Raw genomic sequence first — 27927 nt, forward strand, 5'->3', positions numbered from 1 at the left:
ATTTTGTTAGCTCGGTTTTGATTTGGATTCTATTTTTATTTTATTTATTGACGGATAGGACTGGTATCATCTTAATATTCGCTATTCATGATAAATGTCGATGAATTAAAAAATACCCTCTGTTTTTCATCAATTCAATTTTTTTCAGCCCTTACTCTATAAAAGACTGCTAAATATTCAGAGGTCAAATAACTTGGAATTGCAATTTCACCTTAATCAGAATTTTGGTCGTAATGTTCGCATTTTCGTGTAATAAAGAAGCCAACTCATAAAAACAAATGGTGCCCCCTCAACCGTCGTAAATAGTCGTTTGTACTCGAGATCGCATGTGAGCGCGACTTAACACTGTGTCGTTCGCGTGATGCGTTGGAAAAATCTGTAGCTAGAATCAGCAGCGCAGCGCCGCCGTTCGGTCGCCGAAACTAAACGTAGTACGTCACGCGTCGGACGCCGGCGGCGCCATCTAGCGGCCCGCTGTGAGCGCCGCAGCGCGCTCCTCACCTGCCTCGCGCGACATTTCTCCGTCGCGCTCGCACCAGTGCACGTAGAAATAACCTCAAAATTCTCGCGTACCAACCAATCACAAAAATATTGTATCTCGCAGTATTAATAACAGTGACTACTATCTCAAAGACGGTTAACAGTGTTATAAATGTGACGTAATCCCGTCACGGCTCTGGATTATCCCTGCAGTGTTGCTTCATAGTGATTTTGGCGAAATCGAAAGTTTTCAGGACGAATGTTCCTTTTGGTGGGCTGTCGTCGGGCAGCCCCAAAATTTTGTGCCAATATGTGGTGGTTTCTATTATGTGTTTTGAGCGTTAAAACATTGACAGTATTTGCGTCGAAAGGCAATGGAACTGTATCCGAATGTAAGTAACTTTGTTATTTATTTGATTGTTTATTATTGCGAGAAAAAAAACAAAAGAAAAATGAATATGAATTTAAATTGGTTGTATGACAGCGAAGTAATAAGTGGTGGTCGAGTTGAGTAAACAAATCGGTTTGGTATTTATGTAAATGTTTGATCGCGCGTTCTTTTTAACAGCTGGGAACACTTTTGTCTACTGCTCCGTGAATGCGCTAACTAGCTTATTCATAGCACAAACAGGTTTGTTACGTAGGTACTACCTGACGTAAACACGTGCTTGACTTTTAATACCCAGTTAAATGTTTATGTTTTTTAGGAAGACGAAGATAACAAAAAATCAAACAAACAAGATAAGATTCAAGTGATAAAGTCACGCCATAGCTTGCGATGGCTAAAATGATATGACAACGTCCATTTATAGAAAGAATTTGAAGTACATTGCATGAAACATTTATATTATCTATAATATCTATACTTACTATGCATCCTTATCAATTTTTTTGTCGATATTATAGAAAAATAACTAAACCTAAATTTAAATTGACCTAATTATTTATTACCTTCACTATTTTCATTGCAAATATTTGAATTAACATTCAATGTGAATATGTATAGATTTAAGCATTAGCATGTTTTTACAATTACTCTCTGTACAGTTTTAACAGTTAAGGTCGTGAAGCGGTTTGCAAGCTGTTTTCATGGCTAGAACAGATGAGTTGGAATTATAGCCAGATATAATGAGTCAATCGTATGACAAAACGCAAACAAATGATGTTTGATTTGTTTTTAAACATTTCTACAGTAATAATAACTCTTTGCAAACAAAAAAGTAACCTTTATAAGTATTTTGCTTCAGGATGGGAAAGTGTGATTTTTTTTAGATCCCTAATTGGCCATATTGAATTTTAAGAAGAATTGCGTATATTCGACTGGTTTTTTATTATCCAGTAATGAAAAATATGAAGCATCTACTACAGTATTTTTGCCATAGTCAGTAGCGAAAAAAAGTATGTATAGTTTTCGAATTTCTTTAAGATCCTGTTTTGCCCATCAATTGAAAATTTTTCAAATGAATAACAATAAAATACTATAGTGCTTCTTCTTATTATAGTGGTAATGGTACCGGCCAAATCCTACTGTCGGTTTAAGGGTCTTCCGATGAATAGTCATTGTGACGCCAACGTAAAACAATAATTCATTAGAAAATCGCTTTAGTGCCTAATTCTCAGCCATTGTCTGAGGCTAAAGCCGGCAGTATTGTAGTGATTTTTATCACGAATAAACCGATTTACTTTGTTATTTCTTAGTATTATCTGGATAAATATACCGGTGAATAGAATGTCATTACCAGTATGGTAATTTAAGGAAGTCTTGTGAGCGTCATAATAGCATAAATTATTGAGCGTGAGGAGAATGTTGTTGTTTGAACGAGAAACAAACTAACCAAGAACCAGTTATTATAGTTATGCTGAGAAGAAAAAAACGAACAAACTCTCGTTTTCTTCAAGAACAATTAAAATCGTCAATAGTATCAAAACGATATACGATTATTGGTTTAACATGACGCGAAACAACGTTTATACTTAGCCAAGGTTAGTGCTTAAACAAGCAACTCAAGGCCTTGCGGTTGATCCGTCGCGACGGGCATAAGTGATGTATCGACTAGTTCATGCAACTTGTAATTAATACCTACTATCTCAGAAAGTTTATCACAGATACAGTAGAATGCTTAAGAGCTATTCCTATTGACATTATTTGTGTCATCTTCATAATGTATTGTTATGTTATCAGACATTTGAGGAGATATCAGAATCTACTTCTGCTGATATTATCTTAGTGAAGTCATGTAACATATCTGAATATGTCACGCTTACTTACAACAATACTTTACTACGCACGTCACGCCTTGTATCATTCTGCTTGATATATGCATTTTGTAGTGGAAAAGTGCCAGAATCCAAAAATAGACATCCACCAACAGACGAAAGTGGCCGTAGACATTATGGTTTCCTGAATCAGTACAAAGTTCAGTAGTTGTGGCGGGTAGCCAATGTCCGAACATATTTTCGCATCATTGTTTACTATTTTTTGTACATTTAACCTTCCGACGGCATATCATGAACATGTTTACAGTGCAACAGCGGTCAGTTAATGTGACATGGAGTTACAACCGCTAAATGGGTGGTCGAGCGAAAGTAGTAACACTGTCTCAATTTTGGCACGCCGCGGCACAGCTGACGCGGCGACCATAAAAGTCTCGCTGATGAAAGAGCACAATCCCATTGTGATGGCTATAAAACCGGCTTTCAGCCCCGAGGAGGTGTCATTATATCAAAAAATGGAAAACGAATCGCACTTGTCGTGCTCGGCAAGATTTTATTAGAGAAACTGCCGACGCAGAGAATTTGTCAATCGAGGCAAATATTTATGTGAATTCGATTCCATTATAATGGAAGCTTCAGGCATTTAAACGATTCATGCATCAGCATTTTTCATCATTCATATTATTAAATCGCGAATTTCTTTCTCTATTTGTTGCCTTTTACGATTGTATTCTTGAGTGACATCGTACATCAGGAGGGTTATAACAAGACCGTGACTTGATTGGTCACTGAGCGCAATAAAATGCATACAAAGTGACGTTGAGAACCCCAGCTCGTAAGCAATGATTTACAGTTCACTTACCGTGTCCAATGTGACATTCTTACTATTAACACTGTCATTTTATTCCTCACAATCTCTGCTGATGGCCGTTTAGATACATTATACACATGCAATGAACATGTGGCAACAATGGCGTAGAAAACTAAAAATAAATAACATGAGGATAACGATGCCGTTGAACGCTTAGAAGAGAATAAGAAATCTAGACAACGAAGTTACTGTAAAGTGACTGAGCAATATTATGTTATAGCAACGTTATTACATTCCGAACGAACTGCTGCAAATAAACTTAACTTGTTTCTAATAATAGTGTCAATTAGGTATCAAGAGCGTTCGAGATGGTCCACGTAATTTCTATTGTTTAGTAGTTCTGTAATAAAATGCTTGCGATAACAATTAAGCGCTTAATGTGGTTTGTATGCTCTACTTCTAATACTAATATATAGAATAATTCTTATTACTTTAGGTCTAAGAAAGAAACCAATTTCGAGAACATTTTTTTTTCTTGTAATTTATTCGTCCAGTACCTAGATAGAATTGGGGTCAAGTACATTGTCAGTGCGGAGGGTGCCAGCTGCAAAGCTCGAAGGGACAACAGCCGATTAGATAAGAACCCACTTTTTGCCTTCGAGTTTAATGAAGGGGCACGATCTGCAAACGCAGCACGTTGCTGACGATTGTTAGGAACGAACTATTTTGGATGTTCTTAGATGAGGGAAGGACTTTCGCTTCAATTCTCATTCGTAATAGAATACCCTCGTCTTAATAAAAACTGTGGAGGCCTAATTCTTTTTCAGGTTTAAACATTTGTTTTCTGGAACAAGAAGCACAAGATCGCCTCTGGTAAAATGCCGATTAACTGTTAAATATGTAAATTGGGAATATTTTTGAAAACCCATATGAATAAAAATTTCGTGACATTCTAAGAAAGTTATCAACAAGGTCTGATAACATCTGAAAATTTTAAATGCCTCACCTTGAATATGGATGAAACAGATAGATAATGTTATTATAGTAGACAGTAATGTCGAAAATAGAGTCAAAATTATAGTGGTCCAAAAAAATCTACTTATTAAAACCTCGCTTGGCACCATTGATAAAGATGGTGTGAATAAATGAAAAAAAAGTATACTAATGTGCAACTCTAATGGTAAAATTCTAGCGAGCTACTGCTAGTATTAATATTTTATAGAAAATCTTATGACAATCAAATGGGAAATATATAAGGAAGAGTTTGAAGCAAGAAGTGTTTACGAAAATTCTTTGGAAATAAATCCAAATAATTTTATTTGTCGGCAAGATAAGATAAGATGTATTTGAGCTAAGAAAAATGGTACAACGGTTGTATAAGACAGGTATCCTCCAAGGGACTGTGTAATGGATGAAGCAAGCACTTACAAAACTGTTGGCTTTTTTGTATTTGAAGAAGAATAATGTAATTCTTCTTCAAATATAAAAAGCTAAGAGTTTCTCTGTTCTACGATTAAAGACAGGTCTTTAATCGTAGACTCAACAATATGTTCAACAATATGTTTTTGTGACTGTTTCAAAATGACGTAATTGTTTTGTTTCTGCATTAAGCTTCCGTTGGTAGATGTTTCATTAGTAATGCTTCCAATTTCGGTACGCATTCATATTTGATCATATTAGAGCTATTAATAGGTTTGAACAGATGTTGTACGTAATACGTTTTTGGCGGAACATTTTCTAGGAAGTTTAATTGGTTTTCTGAATTACTAACACGAAAACTATAAACTTAACAATCACGGAGATTTAATGGTAAAAAAATCCTACATCTTCATCTTGAACGCCGCTCCTCATACGGTATTAGCCGGTACTTCCTTACAAGTAACAGCTACACAGAATTTCTTGGTAATAGCAAAATATAATTTTTCCCCGTCCAATATCACCGCAACAGTGAACCCACAGCCATCCATTACTTCGTGACGCACGATGAGGGTCCCCAAATTGGTTATTTTAGCGACTGCGTACCGACGCTCTGGTCCGACAAATTCACCAAAGAGTTTCACACGATACCGTAAAACCTATTTTAAATGGGAAGGCTTTCCTTATTTAACGTTCAAATGAATCAAATCAATTTAATCTAATGATTGATGATCGCGATAAGGCGTCCTAATTTTTACAACGATGATGAATGAAATTTTGTTCGGCGACCTTAATTACAGGTGTGTGGATTAGCGTAGGGTTAAAGGGTTAAAGGAAATATTACGTTTCAGCTCATCATGCTTCAGATAAATTTAGGATACCATCGAGTTTGTATGACGTACCCGACCTTTTCTTTTTAGGTAACAATTAAGCAAATAGGACGTTTGCTGATTTGTCAGTTTTATTTCCTTGTTGTTTTCTTACTAAACAATTGTCTTCAATTCATACACATTTGTTCGAAAACGTACTGTTGCAAACTAAGCTAGATTTTTATTTTTGTAGAATAAACAAGAAATGCAAAATACTCGTAGTTGGTGTGGGTTCTCCATTTGACCTAGTTTGCAAAGAAATGGCCATCGAAAACGGAACACATTGTTATTTTTCGATCAACCTTTTTCGAAGTCCTTCTGAAATTAATTCCTTACAAAGGATTCAAAAATGTTATTTGAAGTCCGACAACATAATTGCTTGTAACATTTACTGTTCCTTTTGGGCCTCCACATACCTAAGTAAAATTTCTAACATTTTACTAATATTACGTTCCTAAAAAGTGTCATACCAAAAATAGTCGGATAGTATAGAATATATATAGGATAGAAGCCATTACCAATTCCCTTAAAATTACTTGCTAAAGAAAATTCTTAATAGTATGAGTGTAACAAAAAACCCTAACTGTCCATAGTTTTTAAATTTAACTGTATTTTTTTGAAGAAATTTCAACTGTTCAACTTAATTTCTAAAAAACAATCTATTCCGTTGTTAATTTAAGATTCAGACAAATATTAATATACTACGTTTAATAAATTTCCTGACTAAGTGAACAGCTTGAATATACTCGTAGTTGTATCCAAGTTAGTCCCAAACCTACTCAACTCTTCCATTAATTGCAAGCAAGTTGTATCTGTACTAGTTTTGTTAAGCACATGTGCTGCTACTTCTTGTTGTGATTTGTTCTATACACTTGTGTTAGGGGAAATTCTCTGTTGAATACAAATTGAATTATATCTTCATAGTAATTTTCAACTTTAATAACTCTAAAATGTCTTTCAATAAAATAAAACAACGAATTTTGAGAGATTAGAGCTCATTTCAGGAAGTCCGGTCAAATTCTTCCAGGGAATAAAATCTAGACCTGGCTGATTAAAAATTTAAAACGCTTTCTGCAGTACTAACATTTTGTGTTTTTCCAGCTAATTAGTGACTGCTTTGCAAAGCCTTTTGCTTAATTATTTCATGTCTTCCTTCCCTCATCACCTATAAACCAGAACTCGCTTCACTCAGTACATAGCCTAGCTAGAAAATTACGTACCCTCGTGTATATTATAAAGCATGTCATAATTATCACTTCTAGTGTGTGAGAATCGTGTTTCCTAGATAACTGTTTCTGTATATTTGTTTAGTGGTTTATTTTCTTTATATGATAATTACATTATGTAATTGCATCGCACATTTCTTGGAATTCATGTACCTTGGCATTTCATTGACGTAGTTAGCGTATTTTGTAATTCGGTTTTATATACCTATATTTTCATTATTGTGATCTACCGAATCAACTTTTTAATATTTGTGATAGAGTAAATACCAATTTATATTAACACTAGCTGTTGCCCGCGACTTCGTCCGCGTGGGTAGAAGATATAAGTTATGATTTATACCTGCCCTATTTTTTTCACATTTTCCATTGTATCTTCGCTCCTATTAGTAGCAGCGTGATGATATATAGCCCATAACCTTCCTCAATGAATGGTCTATTCAACACAAAAATATTTTTTCGATTTGGACTAGTAGTTCCTGAGACTAACGCATTCAAACAAACAAACTCTTCAGCTTTATATAATAGTATAGATTTACTACGAAAAGGATCTTGGAGCCTGCTTTTGAAACATTATATCTTAAATGTCGGCTATCCACGCTACCCAGTAGACTAGTAAAGTGGTTTCATATGCTTCTGAAATCCTGTCATAGGCTTCTATACCGAAATATGTCCGGTAAGGGACTTGACCGGTTTATCCATCCGTCGGCCTGCAAAAATGCGTTATCTCATGAACTGTGATAGCTAGACTTTTCAAATTTACAGGCGATGCATGTCTGTTACCGTTGTAACAACAAACCTAAAAACAATGGTCCAGATGAGTAACAAAGTTGAGTAAAAATACATTTGTGGCTACGAGAGCGACTCGCAGTTGATCGGTTTTTCCAAAAATGTTATTTCCTCATTCGGCTTTTGTTTTTGCTAACAGTCGTAGGCATCGCATCTAATGTGGCTTCCACGACATTATCATTCATATTATTTGACGTTCCGTTTCTGACCATACGATAACCGCTCAATTAAGGGTCCGTGCCAAGTCCAATGCGACACTTAACGTTGACCTCGATTCTGTATTGGTCCGTTGTCATTAAGCTTCACTGCCGCTGCCCTTTGCTATGTCGATGATACACATAGACGGTTCTATAACAGGGGTTAGATCGGAAGCTGTCTCCAAATCCTACATTAGAATTTAAACCTTTTTCTTTCGGAATAAGTTCTAGTTTTTGTTTGGATATTAAAGTAGTTAAAGCCATTTAATTCTAAGGAGACGATTTGGTTCCAATCATGTATTAATTGCGGCCCGACTCGAATGTCCAGTACATTTCCGATCAATGGTTTATTTTTGTTGCACGTGGCTTGTATCTGTAAAAGGTTTTTAAAAATTGATAAAGGATTTTCTCTTCTTTATTTTCCCGCAATCGACAGCGGTCCTTTTAATGGTCTGTGGAGAGTTTCTCTGATTATATTCATTATACTAAACTTATCGGTAGTTAGGTGAAGGATAGACATATTTAAGTACGCAAGTACTTGTCTGTTTACTTTTTTGAAGACAACATTTGCAATATGTTTAGATGTGAATAATTTGGCTGTGTAGTCAACACAACATATTTGGCGCATAAAATTACCACGAGATATACTCGATTGCGCGCTGTAAATAGTTCCTAGTATCAAATAGTTTCATTACACCATCATAGTTCCAGATCTTCAATTTAAATAAATCAATGAGAACAATTGAAATCTTGCTGAGACCTCTTAAACAGATGGTTTTACACACTTCGAGAGCTTGTTTAAACTCCAGTCTTTGTGGGTTGTTAGCTCCTTTAACACAAACTTGTTGTTACAATGCTCTGTGATGACTTTGTAAGGTCGTTTCAGAACTATAGTTAATAAAGTTCTGAACAAGTTATTCATACTCACTAATGAGCCAACTCATACTAGATTTCTCTCGGCTTGTTCTCAATTAGGCCGATTCAGAGAGATGCTCTAGTGGCTTTCATTATAATTTCTGTAGTTCTGAAATCTTTGAAATAATAATTCTTGGATCCAGTTTTTTAACAAAGCCACAAGTTCGATGGAAAATGTAAATGTTGCAAAGAGTATGGATGAAATATGTGTATAGTTCGTTCTATAGCGCGGTTGAAAAGTTCTCCACAAAACTACGCCACATATTTCAAGCCTTAATTTCGGGTTTAAATAAAAATGCTGAACTTAACAACATTCCATTTATTGAAAACTGGAAACAGATTTGCAAAATAATATGCTTTTACAATTGCTTCGTGCCGTCGAAAGAGAATGAGACCCTGGTTGCTAATACAACCGAGATAGAAAAAGTAATGTGTTCAACACAGATGCAGACACAATGATGAGGATATACAAATACACAACATAATGTTGATGTTATAAGCGAACACATATTGTAGCACTATTATGTTCTCTGCATCGTGATAAAGGATAACGATGTGTAGTTATATTTCATTCATACGACTATATTCTGATATCAATGAGAAAATTTGATTATTCTTGATGGTGATGCTTACGCTTTGTGGTTGCCTTTATGAAATTATGTTGAAAGCTTGTGAGTACGGTCTCTCGTTTCGGATAAGGCTTATATAGTTCCCATATTTAGTTATATTATAGATTATAATGTATTTTTATACATAACATCGGCGAATGGAGCGTAATTTCTCGGAGGAGTAAAACGAAGCCCAAATAACGTTTCTTTGTAATTCTTTCTCGGGGATTATATTTTTGAAGCTGTCGATGGGTACTTATAAATCCTGTACAGTTAAGTAAGCTACTTTTTCTTGGACTTTCGTGAAATTTTGAACAAGCCACTTCGCAAGGCGTGTCGGCGTATCTGAAGGAAAGTTTGCGCATTAGCGGAACCGGAAAAAGGGGATGAAAAAGTTGACGACAAGTTTTCCCAGAAAGACACTAAAATATCTAGGCGTTTGCAAAAGTTACGCCTTAAGTTAAGAACAAAATCTTTAGGCCGGATTTCAGACGTTATTAAAACTAGATGTTCGACGTTTCCACGGAATTAACTTGCAGTTAAGATTGTCTTTCTGTGCTAGCTTTGAAAATAGATCTGGAGATATTTTTGCTTTAGTATCTTGAGAATTCTTAAGTTGCTTCCACTAGTGGATGAGAATAGAGGAAGATGAAAACAAATATGTTCAAATTATTGCATTACAAGCTTAATTAAATGTAGAATCGTAACAAAGAACAAATCAATCACTTGACAATAAAAGGGATTATATTTAAGTGAAACTGAAAATGCAGACGTTCCGAAAATGAGCAACTAACGAGAATAGTTAAACGGACTGTAATTTGCATACAGATTGGCTTTCAGGGATAAACGCTCCATTTGTATTCAAACGCAGGAACCCAGCTCAGTGGCCGACGAGCATTTATCCAGTTTAGGATTTAAATCGGCCACAGTATCGCCTGCTTATCGATATCATGTACTTCTAACCTCTTCTGTCACTCAAATGCTACACAATTTATTCCTTTTCTCCTCAATTCCTTTTAACCTCATTTTGGCTGCCCGCCAGTTTCCCTTTTTTTGGGCATCGAATTTGGCAGGCTGTTGTTTTTAAATTTGTTTAAAAACTTATGGATGAAAACTTTTATTCGCTTGTACAACGATGTTGCCTTTTTTTAAGCTAGTGGAAACTACAAAAATGTTGCACATTCTTTTAGATTGTATTTGCTACGTTTAAAGAGTATTTAAGATGACTGCTAGCTTTCCAATTGATTTCTGGCAAAGGATGTTTCTTGAAATCATTGAAAAACTCAGCTAATCAAAATATTTCTGCAAAACAAATTGAAACCCGGAAACTTATTAATAGCAAATATTATTATACAAAATTACCCATTACGTTGCTCTTCCTCTTTGTATAATTAGAATATGTTTCTTGAAAAAAGAATCGTTTTCAAATCACATCTTTACATCTATGATCCACTAGTGGTATAATTTTCCCAGTTTCTTTTTTGCAGGAATTGTATAATTACATTTAGGTGAATGCTACTGGATCACCCGACATAATCCTCTTACGCTGGTGTCTCAGGTAACAGATTAACCGTCGTTCAGTCAAGGAAACAAAACGTATTTGTTGTGCTTTGTGTACCGTTTGTCAGTTAATATTTAGTAGGTTTTTTTTAATTTTAAGACGTCAATTCAGTTTTTTTCTCCTCAAAAATGATGTTTAATTGTATTTTTTTTTTTTTTTTTAAAAACCACTAAGGAAACATCGCATTAAGGATTTCATTCCTTGTGTAGCGGGGTTTTCAATCACATATTTGCTTTGTATTTAGGTATAAATGATTTAATTTTGTATTTCCTTCATTAGACACATTTTAAATAGGGAAATATAATTTATACGATAAAAATGACATTAATTTATTATAGTACGTCAATTTGTATTTGATAGACAAGAGCGTGATATCCGATTATTTTGCGCAGTGCCTATATGATTTTAACGTCGGCGAATTAAAAAAGTTTGTACGATGATTTCATCTCAAACAAGATAAGACGAGTAAACACGGCTATTTGAATAACAGCGTTTGGTTTGTCAAAGAATCAAGTCTTTAAATATCTTGTGAAGGGCGAACAACTCAAACTTTATAAGATCGTACTTTGTTTTTAAAGACAATTTCTCACAATAATTACACTACGACACTGGCTGGTTTCAGTGTCAAATTTGGACATAAAAGAAAAAAAAGAATTTTATTTTTACAAGCTGCCTGTAATCCATAGCCTTGTCTTCTAAGTGGTAACTATGGTAACACGATATAGCCATTATGAAACAATACGCTGTTGAGGTGAATGACACGCCGGGTCAGAGACAGCCGATTGTGACGTGTGTCGGGCAGATCGTAAAATAGACCGAATTGATGGACACTCTACATATGGCCGTTGTTTCGACCGATTTTCCTAAAACTTAGCTATTTTAAGATATATTCCCGTTAGATAGTAATGCGAAATAAATTGTGTTTGTGTTACTCGCTTTTCTACGAAATAAATGAGTCTTTGGTACTATAGAATATTGAATAATAATTAACGTTTCTCCCTATCATTGTGCTAAATTGGGACTTATTCTAGGAATAATCCGAAGATAAAATATTGTTCTTTAATTGATGCTATGAAACATCTCAAATATTAGACAAAATAACAAACATTAAGAACCTAATGGATAATGAGCTTGTTAGGATTTTTGAGATAGTTAAGGAAAAACGGTAAAATGAAGGGATCAGACATGTGCTTTTTTTGTTACTATCGTGAAACTGAAGTGTTATTGCTGAACGACGCACCCTTCAATAAGTTTCAAGGTCTATTCCAAATACTAACGAAACAGATGGAACGTTGAACTGAATATTCAAGGAGTTTCTAATTCTACGGAGGCCATATTTGATATATTACAACATAATTGTTCAGGTTATTTCTTAGTATATTCACTGATAGCAATTTCTTTCTTTTTAAAACACGACTATTAAAGAACTATCTTACACGATGTTTGTTTGATAACGAACCTACTTACCTACCTTACCTATGAATATTAAAGCTAAAATCATAGTGTGATTTTCATTTATCACAGCTGTCACTCGCCTAGTATCATTTCATATCGCGTAAATCTACGTTACACGTTATTCTATTGCGTTTGAAAGAAGATAAATGTTTGGTGTTATTAAATAAAGGTGTCTCCTACCAGAAATTTGTCACCAGGGACCGGCCGGATACTCATTGAAAGGGTTTTTGAAGGGGTTTTTTTAAGCGCTTCAAGAAAAAACCCTATGACATATGTTACACCTTCGAACGGATTACTGTAACCCTGTTCCGAACAGGTTACCCTTTACTACCCTGTAACACTGTAACAGGGTAACCCACTCCAACCTAAGACAATGCAATATGCACTCTTTATCATAGACATTAGTTTGAAAATAGTATAACCACGAGCGCACGTGACATCTTACCGCCCAGCGGCGCCATTGTTGCATTTACCGAGCGACTTGTAAACATGGAATAAAAATCATTGTGGATATGATCTTACAGTTTAATTTTGCTTGTCGCACTTTTCCAACGTTGTGATATATATTTTTCGTGTCTATACTTGTAGACCAGGGTCGATAATTTTTAAAACCAAAAAAAAAAAATAGTAGGATGAAACCCATTAGAAAAGGAGGGGAATATTATAAAAATGAAAGAAAAAATAATTTACGGGTGATCTGAGGTCGGGAAGGGGGTGGGAGTGACGTTTGAAGAGTAAAAAACGGTTTTTATCGATTTCCGGCAAAACTAAAATTCGTATCGAAAAAAGTCAAATGGCAAAGTTCTAAAAGAAAAAGATCTAAAACTTTTGTGTTTACATTTTTTTCACATAACCTCAAAATTTATGTGAAAAATCTAAAAAACCAAGATTGTGGTTTTTTATTTTTATCTTTTACAAAAATTTATTTTTGTAACGAAATTTGGTGAAAACTTACTTTTTTGTGTCCCAAATACGCTGTAATTTATTTGATTAAAAATATTTATTTTTTCACCTTATTTTGAATTAATATAAAAAAACACTCTAATTTAAAATCGAAAATTCACCCGTCAAATCTTCTCAGAAAATGCAAAAAATGAAAAAAAAATTGTATTCGATTTTTTTTTTAAATTATTATAAATAATTTCATCTAAAAAATTTGATCTCATTTTGTGTTCAATAGACCAATAATCGAGGAAGGTTTTAGGCTAGGTATATAAAATTACGCTGCAACTAATAGGAGCGAAGATTTAATGGAAAATGTGGCAAATACGGGGAAAAATATTAATCTTCGAGGGCTTTCGTTCAAAAATTCCTAACTTATATCTTCTAACCACGCGGACGAAGTCGCGGGCAACAGCTAGTTACCTATATGACGTTTCGCGCGTAGGTAGTTTGTCCGAGAGGCGCGAGTCGCGGCGCGACGCGTCGGCGATAGAAGAAAATCAGCTGTAGTCTTAGTAAAGCAATGAGGGGCCGCTAGGGTGCAAGTATGCAGCTCAAGTTTAGTGGGTAATTCAGGGTAACACGAATAACCACGGCCCCACAGACATATAGTGAATTAGAAATAGGATTTTACATATTTTTATTATTGTTTATATTTCTAATTGTTGTTATTTACGTTATCATAGACTATTGTCACATTTGTGTCCATTTTTAAAGTTATTAAGTGTAAAATTGTTGAACTATGAAAGTTAATGGTTACGTAATAAGAATTGTAAAATTGACGTTTTTTACTTTAAGTTGTTTTTAAATGTAAGGGTGAATATCTTATTGGAAATCGCCCAGAAACGCCAAATCCGTTGGAATTTTGAAGATCGGCCGTCGGAGTAAAAAGTTATGAACAAATGTGTAAATGACTCCAATAAGACGGCCGGTATTTTGGTGTTTCTGGGTCGATAAATAATAAATGTAAGTAGTTAAGTCCTTTAAAAGGTATTATTTAAATGTAACTAACTATATTATGTGATAACAAACTGTAATATTGTACATCAGATGTCAATTTTATGAATAAATAAAGGTTTAAGAGGTTCGCCAAAGTTAAAAATAAAACTAATAAGATTCGTATTGGAGTGGCGCACACGGCGGTAAAGTCTCGCTGTATAAAAGCAGCGGGGCTTTCCGTCGCAATTCAGTCGCAGCTCAGCTTCGGAACGAGACACACTAGACATCACTCAAGAATTATTGGCGAATCTCCGAGCCGTTTTTTGGAAGATTTTATTGGCGTTTTCTTCAAAATCCTCTAGTAGAGACGTGGGGTGTATGACGTCGCACCTCGGTACCTCGGTACCCTCTTCAATTGGTTTCTCTAGTTTACGCACAGAGGGGTGCGTGGGGTACGTGCGCACCAGCGCAAGCTACGCACGTACCAAACACTGTGGGACACCGTCCCCGGGCAGTCGACCGCCGCGACCGTAGTCTAACAGCTACCTCGTGGCCATTGGTCGACCGCGCCCAAAACACTACCAAAATTACTTTTGTTTACGCCAATAAACCTTTATTTTCTGACTAATGTTCATTTATAGAGTTTTAGGAAGTTTTTCGTATATTGTTTTTGTAATAGCCCGATATTGCTATAAGATAGCAATTTAAATATTCGAAGAATCTTTCTGATTCCTTGAATTTGCCGTGAGTTACGTTACTCAGTATTTGAATGTTTGTACATGACGAGGGAGTATCTTCAAATTATTATTTTCCCGAAAACGTGGGAGCCAGTTTCCAGTCTGTCGGATTTACCAGGAATACTGCATTACGTATAGCTACTGCCTTTCTGACCTCCATAACCCATTTTAATGGGTAACACAATATTCCATAGTCTGGTTGTCAGAATTGTTACGAAATTAGAATATGAAGGTTCTGTCATAAAACTACTGAATCTGTACAAAGAGGCATTCCAGAGGAGGATTTTTTTATCACTTCGGTGGTTTAATGAATAGGTATTAATATAATATTGGATACATATTTTTCATTGCCTGCAAGGCCGAAAACTTTAATTGATCATTTTAGAGTTTGACTGGCCTGTTGGTCTAGTGGTTAGTGACCCTGACTGCTATATCGGAGGTCGTGGGTTCGATTCCCACCCAGAAGAAATGTTTGTGTGATGAGCACGATCATTTGTTCTGTGTCTGGGTGTAATTTATCTATATTATGTATGTATTTAGAAATATATAAGTAAGTTTATCAGTTGTCTGGTTACCATAACACAAGCTCTGCTTAGCTTGGGATCAGATAACCGTGTGTAAAAAAAAAAAAAAAAAAAAAAAAAAAAAAAAAAAAAAAAAAAAAAAAAAAAAAAAAAAAGAGTGAATAGAACTCACGCTTGACGTTACGTCGTAGATTTTAAAACTGTTTATCATCCTCAATTTAATTTTATGTGTTTAATTCTATGTATTTAGTACACTTTAGACCCATTCGATGTTTCTCTTAACTCTGATCCATGGAGTGAAACAAAATAATGTCAATTCTCTTCAAATAAGTAATTTTTCCATCATAAATACTTGTTGAAGTATCACTTGTTTAGGGGAACTGCTCTCAACTTCAGAAACTGGGGTAAAACCGAGATAAATTACTTCAAAACTTTAGACAGTAAACCAAGTCACGCTTATGTCACCCACATATTTGCCACTGTCTAGTCCATCTTTTGTTTTAAAGTACATTCCACCAACTAAAATAACGTTCTATTTTATCACTCTAATAAGAGGTTTATTCTATTATAATTTGATAAAATGGTACCGAGAAAATAATTAAGAATTGCCGAATTGCCCACCTCTTCAGTCTTTCCTTAGTTTTTTAATTAAAACAATTTAAGCCCGTCGAAATTCTCCGCCGAGTAGGACTGAAAATACGCCTTAAATGAACCCAAATAATAACTGAAAAATTTCTTAGGTTACTATCATACTTAATTAACCTACGAAAAGTTTTGGGGAATAGAATTTAATAAGTGGTTTTGAAGTTGAAATTCTTTGTTTCAGTTATTATTTTACAAGCAAATATTAACTAGACACTGATAAATTTGGAACAAAATGAAGCAAACACTTTTATATAAACTGAAAAGCAGAACAAAATGAGATTTCTCGGAACGGATTTTTTTTATGATTACGTTGGAAGATTACATATTCCGCGCATGAATCGAACCCTTTGTCTGATTGACTAAAAAAATAAACTTAAAATACTAGCGTTAAAGAGTCCCAAAGGAAAGGGATAATTGAATGGACACTAGAAATAGGGACAGAAGGGACCAAACCTAACATTGCGAAAAACCCTTGTCTCAACCGAGAGTCAAATCGAATAACAAATAAATGTATTAGTTCTAGTTGGAGGTCACAAGTTTCAAATGCAGTAAATTCTAATTGGGATATTCCAATATAAATCCAATTGCTACTAAATAAGGTTTAATTTCAGTATCGAATTTAAGCGGTCATGCAGGTAATTTTAGTACATGATTAGAAGGGATATTAAGGTAAATGAATGAAGCGACGCGATTTAGACAAATGACGGCCTGTACAGTGTTGTTCTATTGTTGGAGTACATGTAATAATTTGATGAGCTTTACTAAATGGTTGTGGTACAATAACGTAAATAACTTGTTGTGGAACATTTCAGCTGTTGCGAAATTTTCCGTCTAGTTAATTTAAAAATGAAACATTTCCATTAGTAGTTAGTAGCAATGTATTAAGTATCAGGTATGTTTATAAGCTAAGTATATTCATAGATGTTTTGCAAAATAATATAAACTACACGTGTGTGTAAACAAAACAAAACATAATATTATTCCTGATCCAATTTCCTGATTCTAGCTATGTCTAAACTTCTGAGTGGCAACTGAGTGTGCTTAAATATAAATAAAATAGTTATTATTCACGGCTCAAAGAAGAATTCTAAATTTAAAACATCTTATGCTTGGCTGTTTACAAAAATCGCCTCTCAGTCGCCTTAAAAAGTATAATTACATACAGGTTTTAACAGAATCATTTCATTAAAACTGGACAATCGAACTGTCGCTCGCATCGCGCAGATTGAAAGCTATTGGGCAGAATTTGTTCCCTAAAACAACATGGAGCGTTCCCCGTAATGTACGAATTTGTCGGACCGGTCCCCCTAGTCGAGCGATTTGTTCTCAATGGGACAGACACGAGAGCTCTCCATTCAGATTGAATGTCAGAGCGAGTACGCCTGCTTCACAAGCGGCCACACGGCTCGCTTTTACTATAACAACCCTTTGCCTAAAGTAATGAAATTAAATTAGAGTCCCCTTTCAGCCCACTTTGACTCTATGATATTACATATGCCATTAAAATTTAACGCATTTCGTCTCTCATGTATTTACTATGTATGTGTGTGATATGGTTTTAATTTTGAAGCTTGAAATTCTTGTTAATGTAATGTTAAATTATTTTATGTGGAGATGAAAGCCTTCTGAATATGATTATTAGTATTAAGTGAGGTAGAGTTTCTTAGAAAATATTGTATATTTCGCAGATTACTTTTAACGATTAGTACATCAAAAAAAAATCAAGAATCTTTAATTCTACCTACATATTTTGAAGTAATTTTAATAAATACGTAATATGTATGTAGAGAAGCATTATAGTACCTAATTATGAGCTTGTTAAAATTAAGTTGCGTAGGTACACATGAAAGGGGCACCTAAGTAATTACTACAGTACAGCAAATTAATTAACTCTGCTAAAATATACATAGAAAAAGGATTTGATGTCCTTGAGAGAGCCCGCAGACTGCAGACTTTTAGTCGGCCGATAGTTTGGTCGGGTTGGGTTGCTAGCGCGCACACTGTACCAAATAAATAGTCGAGTTGGTAGTGAGTGCGCAGACCATTTACAACAGTCGGCCTATTGCTCTGACTTAATCGCTCAATTAGTAAACATATTTTGAAGTGAGCGGTCGTATAATAAAAGTTTCGAGAAATGTTATTATAGCTCTTATTCAACGAAGGAGAAGAATTACAAAAAGAAATCGAGAGTGCATCCCATCCACAGTGATAGATTATTAAAAGGAAAGTTGCAAAAAAAATGTTACTGCACAGCACAGTATAACTGTAATTGTGTAAATATAATCTGGGAACTATTGGAATTTATTAAAGCCCTCAAATATGTTTTATGGCTTAGTCGGCCGACTAAAAAATCGTCATGTGTGCGCGTGTGGTAGGGAGCCAATACTGATTATACTGTCGGCCGATGGTTTGCCGACAGTTTAGTTTGAATTAAATCGGGAAGCCCATCAAACTTGTTTATCGGCCGATACCATAGAAATCTAAATAATACTTGTTATTTAGATTTCTATGGCCGATACCAAATCGTCATAGTGTGCGCACTTGCTTACATCTGCGTACTGTTTAAGAGCCCGACCAAACTATCGGCCGATAAAAAGTCTGTGGTCTACGGGGGCTCGAGACTGAATAATAATGCACATTTTATAAAGAGAAAAAGAAAACATAATATAATAAAAGTACTGGCAGCATACAAAAGATTAAAAAAAATATGTTGTATTTTTTACAATAGATCAGAAACCCGGACTTTAGCAGAGGTTAAAAACAGGACCATTTATTTTAACAACATCACATCAATAAAAGAGCCTTTTGTTAAAAATATATATCGAATGATGCAATCTGCTGTTTCGCTATAAATCAATAAGTACCACGTATGTAAATCATTGATTGGAATATACCGTGAAATGTACGGGACTATGGAACGGTTTCGCTTCTCGAAAATATTACAGCATAAATCAACTAGCGGACAACGAAGATAGCCCGATTGTATTGACCGCGTGATTCCAACCATTATATAACGGACTTATAAAGATTGTTTATCCTTATATTTGTCATATAATTCTAGTGAAGGTTCCTAAATGGCGGGACTGTTTTGAATTAAATTAGTACATGTTTGGGTGGCGCCCTGAGCTTACTATGTCTAGCTTGGTTTCTATAATTGTTAATCATTTGAAATTAAATGAAATGAAAACATTTATTCTGCAAATAGGATAGACGTCTTCAGTTTTACATATATATTTTTTTAAGCTAGCTGGAGTCGACTATTTCATTGTTTTATATTTCTAAATTACGTTTTCTAGATATCGCTTAAAATCAAGCGATACCTACAAAACGTTTGATCACAACTCTAGCTTACTGTGGCTTGCCAATTTAGGTATCAATATTTGAAAACCAGATTTTGTCACGATATTTTTCCTTCACCCTTCTTCAGAGGAGTCCTAGAATAATTAAGAAAGCAAATAAAGTAACTTTGAAAGTCACACTACTATTTGCCTTAGTCAGAATGGAACCTGAAGATCGTACATACAAATCCCTACATTGTATAGAACCGCAAGCCCACCACGATATTAAAGACCGTCTAATATCATGGAAATATACAAAGAAACATACATAATACAAATATAGCTGTTAGAGTTATATGTTAAGTTATAATAGGCCATTTTCCTGCATGTATCTTGAATACAAGAGGGCGTTCCGCTGTTATGAATGTATCTTTTTATACTAACAGATAATTGTGATGTTAGCAAAAATACTTTTTGTGTTATATATTGATATTTCGTATCGTTTGTTATAGTATAATATTAGTAGTATCCTGTGTTCGGAGTCGAATCTATAATGATTACTATAGCTATTACTTTCGTACCAATTATTTGAGAATGTTACTCTACGTCGTCTAAACATTTTCTCGTTTTTTCGGTTTGTGACTCGTTATAAAATTTATATTCTATCCTGCTTGTATAATATTACAAGCGCGAAAGTTTGTTTGTATGGAGGTTTTGTTCCTCTTTCACGAACAGGTAATTTATAACTAGGATTAACACATATACGTATTTGTATTCCGATTTTATGTTCCTGTGGAATCAATTTCAATTGGTAGCGGGCGGGTTTGCGGGCAACAGCTAGTCTGTTACTGTGTACGTATGGCTAACATCGATAAACGAACATCGCAGTAATTCTCTATAAATTTTCCTCTCAACTTGTTTTTGCAACTGATTCATAAAAACACCAACTAATCTAATCAACTATATCGCCTTATCTAACCATGATTTATTTTGCAATCTTATATTTGGCGTTATTCACACTTGGATTAAAGGGAATTTCAATCAGTAAAGCTTTAAATTCGCACTATCTAGTTAATCAACGGAGTATTTATAATACTTACGTCGTATTAAATTAATTACCGTCGTGTAATAAATAATGTTGCCGCCATTTTGTTATCAGCCCGTCTATTAGTCAACAATTACGTTATCTTATCGTTACACTTGAATGTTTTATTGTTTTCGTTTAATCGAACAAGGAATGATTGTCTTGGTCACCGGGACTTAAAGATCTTTGTTTAGTGCTATCGCGGTTTGAGGCCCAGTGAGATCGGAGAAAGTAATATCTTTATTAATTAGGAGCAGTTATGCGACTTCGTTTGCGTGGTTATGACGATAAGAGTTTTAAAAATCGGTTATATAGTTTTGGAGTGCACGCATCTTCTCCCTATTTTCTTTTGTCATTTCTGCTCTGCTCCTATTATTTATAGCGTGATAGTTGATAATTGTGTAGCCTTAAGCAATAAATGGGTTATCTACACACTTAAAGGAGTTCAGGAATCGGACCAGTACCTCTTAATATCGGATAACAAATTAACTCTAATTTTCAACAAAATTATACTATGGATTCTTATTCGTTGGCCTTGATAAATCTCCAAAATCCATTCATTTTGAATATTCGTGGAAACCTAAAAGTATTTGAATGGCAATTCTATGCAAGTGAAGCGACAAACAAAAGAACATTTACATAATAATTGATTTATCTATTTTGTGATCGCAATAAGATAATGTAATATAAAAATATACAACTTGCGAAATATAAGAAAAATAATCTGTGTTTAATATTCATATTAAAAACAAAATTAAATATTAATTCAAGATTATATGTAGAATAGCAACACAAAAGCTTTTAGTTCATGGAGATAAAAAGTTCGTTAAGCCAACATAGTATTCCGTCTACAGTACGAAACTTTATCCAAAGCCTTTAAGCTTATACCGTGATGGAGCAGAAAACACAACTTCTAAATGTTCGGCCCGTATTAGTAAATAGGACGTCATAATAAGTCATACAGCTAAACAAACCAACTTCATAAATAACTGAAACTTTTTCGCTGTTACACTTGACGAAAAAGTTTTGACTGCCTACAAAGCCATTTGGCAGTATTTCTGTCACTTTCATTCTAATGTTGAACTGATACAACAAGATAAGGATAGCATTAATCAAAAATCAAATAATGTATTACTTTAGGACACCGAGTACGAATTACGTTGAACAATAGTTACATACATCAATCTTTGTGCATTTAAAATTAGGAAAAATGACTTTCAATGAATTAAGAGGAATGTCACTTATAAAACCGACGTTTATTATAATTATGACGTAAAACAGTCGTTAGGTAATCGAAGACAAATGACATTTGACAGCAGGAATAGTAATAAATTAATGTTTTAATAACTGCGATAAAAAGACAGCAATCTTTGGCTGATTGTATGAAGGAAGAGCGCAAATTAAAACACTGTTACGAGTAAGAGATCTAGATTTAGGAGTATCGCCTAGTCTTTGACTTACTCCCGATATTGTACTTATGCTCTGTATCGTGTTTGTTTCAGCAATATGCTCCCTGAAGCAGTTCCAGTGCGCCAACGGCCAGTGTATACCGATCATGTGGGTGTGCGACCTCGAGAAGGACTGCGAAGATAACTCCGATGAAGAAATTGAGGAATGCAAAAAAGGTAAGTCTAAAATAGGAAAATCAGATATCAGTTCAACTCGCGACCCCGGCTCTCGTTGAGTACAACACTAGTCAGGCAATCCTGATGAATACGTGTGACACAGACTTCCGTATATTAATTTAGGTCAAGTCACCAAATTCCGAGCAAAGAGTTTGGCTTCTTAGAAAAATTTGTAAGAAACCAGGATAAAAACAACCAAGCGATTATTGAAAATTGCGAAAATGTATCACATGTGGTAGTACTTACGGAAGTTGGGCTAATAACGTCACATGTTGCTAAAACGTGAATTGATTTAATCCACGGCTTTAATATTCCTCGTAAAGAATCGACGTTATTTTAGCGCAGTTTAAGTATTCTTTATCTAGTGAATTATTTATTTGCTGCGAAACAGGTGTACCTATGCAATTCATTTGCTAGAAATGTGTAACTATAACAGTGTATTCAACACTACAGAACATTAGAGCAATTAAGGGCGCTCATTATTATAACTATCAGCTAATATTATTTTATTATAATGAGGGATTTTGGTATGATACGAGTAGGTACAGCGAACAAATAAAAATATTCGAATGCACAAATAACCGAGTAGGACAAGAATTAGTGTGATCCACAAATGATTATTCTGAAACTGGGTGTCGCACTACGCGCATGTACGCATGTAACTTGAATTTTAGCGAAACCCCCTTCGAAACAAGGATTTCATTCCTTAGTGCAGGTGTAATTGCCTTTGAGACACATATTTATCGGAATATAAATAACGGTTTACCCATCTCCCGACAAGTTTCAATCCTACACGGAGTCAAGAATCAGTTTGGTCCCAAACTATTCGACCGATTCCGATAGATACGCAGGGCTTATCAAATAATTATGATCTGCAAAACAAAAGCTATTATAAAATACAAATAACTAGACGTTTTAAAAACACGTATCGGTTCTAAAACAAGCATTTCAAAACATTGCTTTTGTCGGTACATAATTAAACTTCGACCTCTTCTACTAGTTTCAATCGAAACAAATATGTCCATAATATTTATGGCCATCAAATGAACTCTATATCGATGATTAATTACGAAGCAATTTAGACTGATAATAACTAGAATTGTAATAGAATATCAAGCGTATCTGTCCAGCGCGAGTTTGTTTACCAAGCTGTGACGTCATGTCCAAACAAATCACGGTGGCGTGCATTTGAGGTGATTAATTATTACCATACACTATGCCATATACTCTACACACTACAGTCCAGTCACTGCAGATGTAGGTACCTTTTGTTATGACTACGTCGTTTGTTAATTGTGAGAAATGAAATACATTAATAACAATCAAGGCTGCATTCAACGAATACATTAATGAAATTTCATTGCTCATCTAGAATATTCAGTAGGCGATTTTACATTCGAAGAGGGTACAGTTATGATCGATGGTGGTTTTATTTACGAAATATCGAAATGATGTATCGTTCAAGTGATCAAAAACACAAATGACTAAAGGATAGTTCATTGTAGGCTTCAGGAGAGCAATTTGACGCTTGTTCAGAGGTCCACGAGGTTCCTTCAATATCGGTCGCCATTGACAAAGACATCTCGCATTGACGTGCTATTAATATTTATTGGCGAAATAGCTTCGGTAACTTGACAGCCTCCCCCTAATTTTAGATCAATTGGCCTCTCTCAAGTTTATTCAATTTAATTTGCAGAACCAATTTGTGGGAGGGCAAAATCAATACTTTGCAGATTTGCGTGGGGTCGTAATATAATTTAATTAATTATCGAATTTCGTACCGCGAAATGTTTAATGTGTGCTTTACAATAGAGGGCTTGTAATAAACAAAGCGAGCGTTTAATCCCCGGTCATAAGTTATAATGTTTGTATTACGAGCAGACGTAAGATTAAGCCGCGAAACTATTATTTTAATGCTGTTAGCTGTAATTTTTTCTCATTTCTTCGCTTTATTGTTCTTATTTATGGTATGAATCTGTGTTATAATCTTGACAAAAATGTTGTGTTATTTTTATCTCAAAATTAAAATTAAAGTACGGCTTTTATCACAGCTTTGTGGTATTTACTGTTAAATGGTTGACATTATCATGTTAGGCCCTGGCTTTGGTAATTGAGGCAAGAATTATGATTGATTACTAAAAGCTCATGAATCTCTCTCTAAAAAATTTAATCCTTTTGTCGCGGAGGTTTCCCAAACATTCAATTCACATACACTATGACACCCTGACTTAGGACAATTCGGGGTTCACAGAAACCTTTGTTCGTCTACGATCAAACCTGCGACACGAAGCGCACAGTGGTTTGGACTGATGGCTTCAACCACTCAGCTATCTGTGCAGTCATGTACATTACATGTACCCAAACCCATGATATTTATAATAATATAGTAACAATACTCACAAAATATCATAATTAACCGTATATTACGTCTGTAGCAGTCCAATAAAGGCAGTCGTTTCATAAGTTGACCCCGTCCCAGCACCTTATACCAATCTGTAACAATTTATTAGCGGCTGATTGCATGCGTCCACTTGATTGCTATTGGGCTTCCTTTATTGACGGGAGATGACTTGCCCCGACTCGCTGGCGCCTTCGTGCTCTGTACTGCGCATGCGTCGGCCCTTCAACTATGACAATTATAACTTGTTGACTTGCTTGATCATTGGGTCTTTGTCACACATGTTTCTATTTAACAGGCTACGCGGTGTAGATAAATTTCTTTCTGCTGCATTCACTACGAAATTAAAGGGATTCATTGAGGTATTATGTATGCTAAAGCTATCACGAAAATCATGATCGGCAGACCGTTAAATATTTTACTATTAAATAAATACAATGAACGTATAATAATACCCTTCACAAGGCCAACAAACATGTTTTTATTAGACACGCGTCACATTTAACATTTATTCAACTGTAATTCGCCCTTGACGTGCAATTTAACTCAACAAGACACACGAAATCAGCTAACATCAAAATCACACAACAACATTTCGGCAATTACATTTCCTAAATACATAACGTTTACGTATTCAAGCCATAAGGGTGACATTAGGTGTCTAAGAACCCTTGTGTATACAGTTTAAAAGTTCCCAAACACAGCTCTCGGGTTTCCTTATCTTTATTCAAAGTAATTTGCGGTTCCGACCTCAAACCACGTTCCAACGAATCTTTGTTCTTGCAAGTCTGTAATTTTATCTATAACTGCAAATAGCTGTGACCTCTTTGGTGTTTTGTAAAAGAATGCCTGAACTTGTTAGAAGTTTACACCCTTCTATATTCGGGCGTGGTTTACGATATTATATGTCTGAACTTACATTATTTGTTGGGTCTAGGTTATGTAGGGTTAACAGCTTTCACCGAGGTTAGACCCCTCAATACTAATATTAAACTTAAGGGTTGACCACCCGAGAACAATTTATTATATTTTGCTTCAAGTAACGTTGGAAACTTTGGCGAAGATTAAACACTTATTCGATCAATGTTATTCTTTGTGTTTCCCGTTCATACGAAGGTTCGAACATATGAAAACACTGAAATTGAGTTACTATAGGCTTTCTTTATAAAGAGGCAATTCAAAAGTTTTGATTGAAATACAAAGAAGAGCAAGACCTAAAATGATCTAGATAAACCGGTCAAGGGCGTGTCAGACTTGCGGTACTTAAGGTTCCGGTACTTAAGGCATGGCGACAGTAAAACTGTAGGTATTCAACCTCTAATTAATTTGTAAAATAAAGGCAACAGAAATACTTAATATGTGAAATATTCAACGAAATCTTAAAATAATGTATTTATTCTTTTATTTGTACTGAATTGTACTTCACGTAAGTGTAAGAGCAAAATAAGAAATATCGTTCCACGGTAATATGTCTGTTTCTTTTATTTATTTTTATTGCTTAAGGAAGATCTTGCACCTTACTGATAGCCGAATACCGTCATTACAGGCTTGTAATGTTGTTGTACCCACTTTATGAGGTACCCTTTTCAACCTTGGCTGTGCTACGAGTTCTTCATAGCAGGAGGTCTCTTTGTGAAAGAGATGGCGTAATACACTGAGCGTATTGGCGTCTCGCTTCCTCATTCACGACGGTCTGGCTACAAGATCTCATGGTACATTCACAGGTTAGATTGCAAATAACCGATTGTCTTAATATAACAAAGAAATTCATTAATCATTCAACCGATTTTCTGTGTTTGCCTTAGCATTGATGTTCATTTATATTATCAGAAGGCCCGTTTGTTTATTTCGTTCATCTTTGTTGATTCCCTAAAGTAATTTGGTAACTTGATAAACAATTTCAAAACAGACTTCTGAATAAATAGAGGTGCTCGTTTCTATTTTATTTGCAGTTAGTATGGTATTGTGATTTTTAAGAGTCTGTGAATAAACTTGCTTTTCAACCGACTTTAATAAGGAGGAGGATCTCAATTTGTTACCTCACAACTTCGGACTGGAAAAACAGATTTTGATGATTCTTATTTTTATGGCTTCAATTTGGTTCCATTAAAATTCCTTCAAGTTTGGTTCAGCACATTTTATTTGAAGAAGTTTGTATGTTTTTATCGGTATTAAATTAAGTCTCCTAATTAAAACTAGATAAGCACTTTATCAACCTTGCTTGATTTTTACCCTGACAGTTAAAGTTAAAAAGGTCTGTTCTATCTATTTATATATTAACCCAAGATACCATAACCTGCTTTATTCCGTCTAAATGTGTTCGTCTGCCGTGTGCTAACAACACAAATATTCCTGGCTACTGGGCAAGCAAATGCAAAAATATTCTTTAGTACATTTTCCCAGCAGTTTGTAAAAGGCGATTGCAAATAAGCGCAAAAGCACCTTGTCGAAATCACTTGAAAGTCAAATATGAAGAGAATGGACCGAATTCGTGATTGTAGTGTTGAAGACAAAATTGTAGCTGCCCGCTGGTCACTAGGTCAGCGTGGGACTTATTTCTTAGCGTTGAAATACAAAGCAGTTTTGATTCACTGTGTATTTAGAATACTGAATCTGAAATAGTACGTATTAAAGATTGTTGGTTTGTTATTTGTTTAATAACGGTTTTCTTTCGCGTATTTATCGGGGTATGCCTAGTTTCGGAGTCAACCGGAGTCGTTAATCAGCTGACACGGTGACGAGGACAGTTGCTAAGCTAATTTTTGCTTTCTATTTTTTTTAATGTTTAAGACGTTTATTTTAAGTTCGCGGGAATCGAATTCATGCATTGAAAGAGCATACTGTCATCAACAAACAGAAACCTCAACCTCAAGATGTCGAAAAATACGAGACCCTAAAAATATTGTATTTCTAAATAAATATTCTATCAAAGTCTTCAAAGTATAGAATCTGAAATTTAATATAATCAGCCTATTTCTAGTCTAGAACTGCCTAAATAGGTATAACCTAGTTTGTTTCGCCGTCTTCGAACCATATTTAAATGTAATGCCTCTTTATTCTAAACATGAAACAGTGAGATGTAGAAATCATAATTTATGTAGGTATTGGTTCTCCATTTTTATTTGGAATCACAGTATTCATATCAAAGACTGGCACGTGTTAGGGATTTATATGAAAAGGTTTATTTATTACACATTACCTACCAGAAAACTGACCG

General features: G+C 34.9%; 1 long non-coding RNA gene across 1 annotated transcript; it reads left to right on the forward strand.

Moving 5' to 3' along the window:
* Positions 1-389: 389 nt before the first annotated feature.
* On the forward strand, positions 390-27927 carry LOC113496470. The gene is made up of 2 exons (XR_003400816.1): positions 390-872; positions 22190-27927. It is a non-coding gene; the product is annotated as an uncharacterized LOC113496470 (long non-coding RNA).

This window comes from Trichoplusia ni, chromosome 8 (genome assembly GCF_003590095.1).
Source record: "Trichoplusia ni isolate ovarian cell line Hi5 chromosome 8, tn1, whole genome shotgun sequence".
Lineage (NCBI taxonomy): Eukaryota > Metazoa > Arthropoda > Insecta > Lepidoptera > Noctuidae > Trichoplusia > Trichoplusia ni.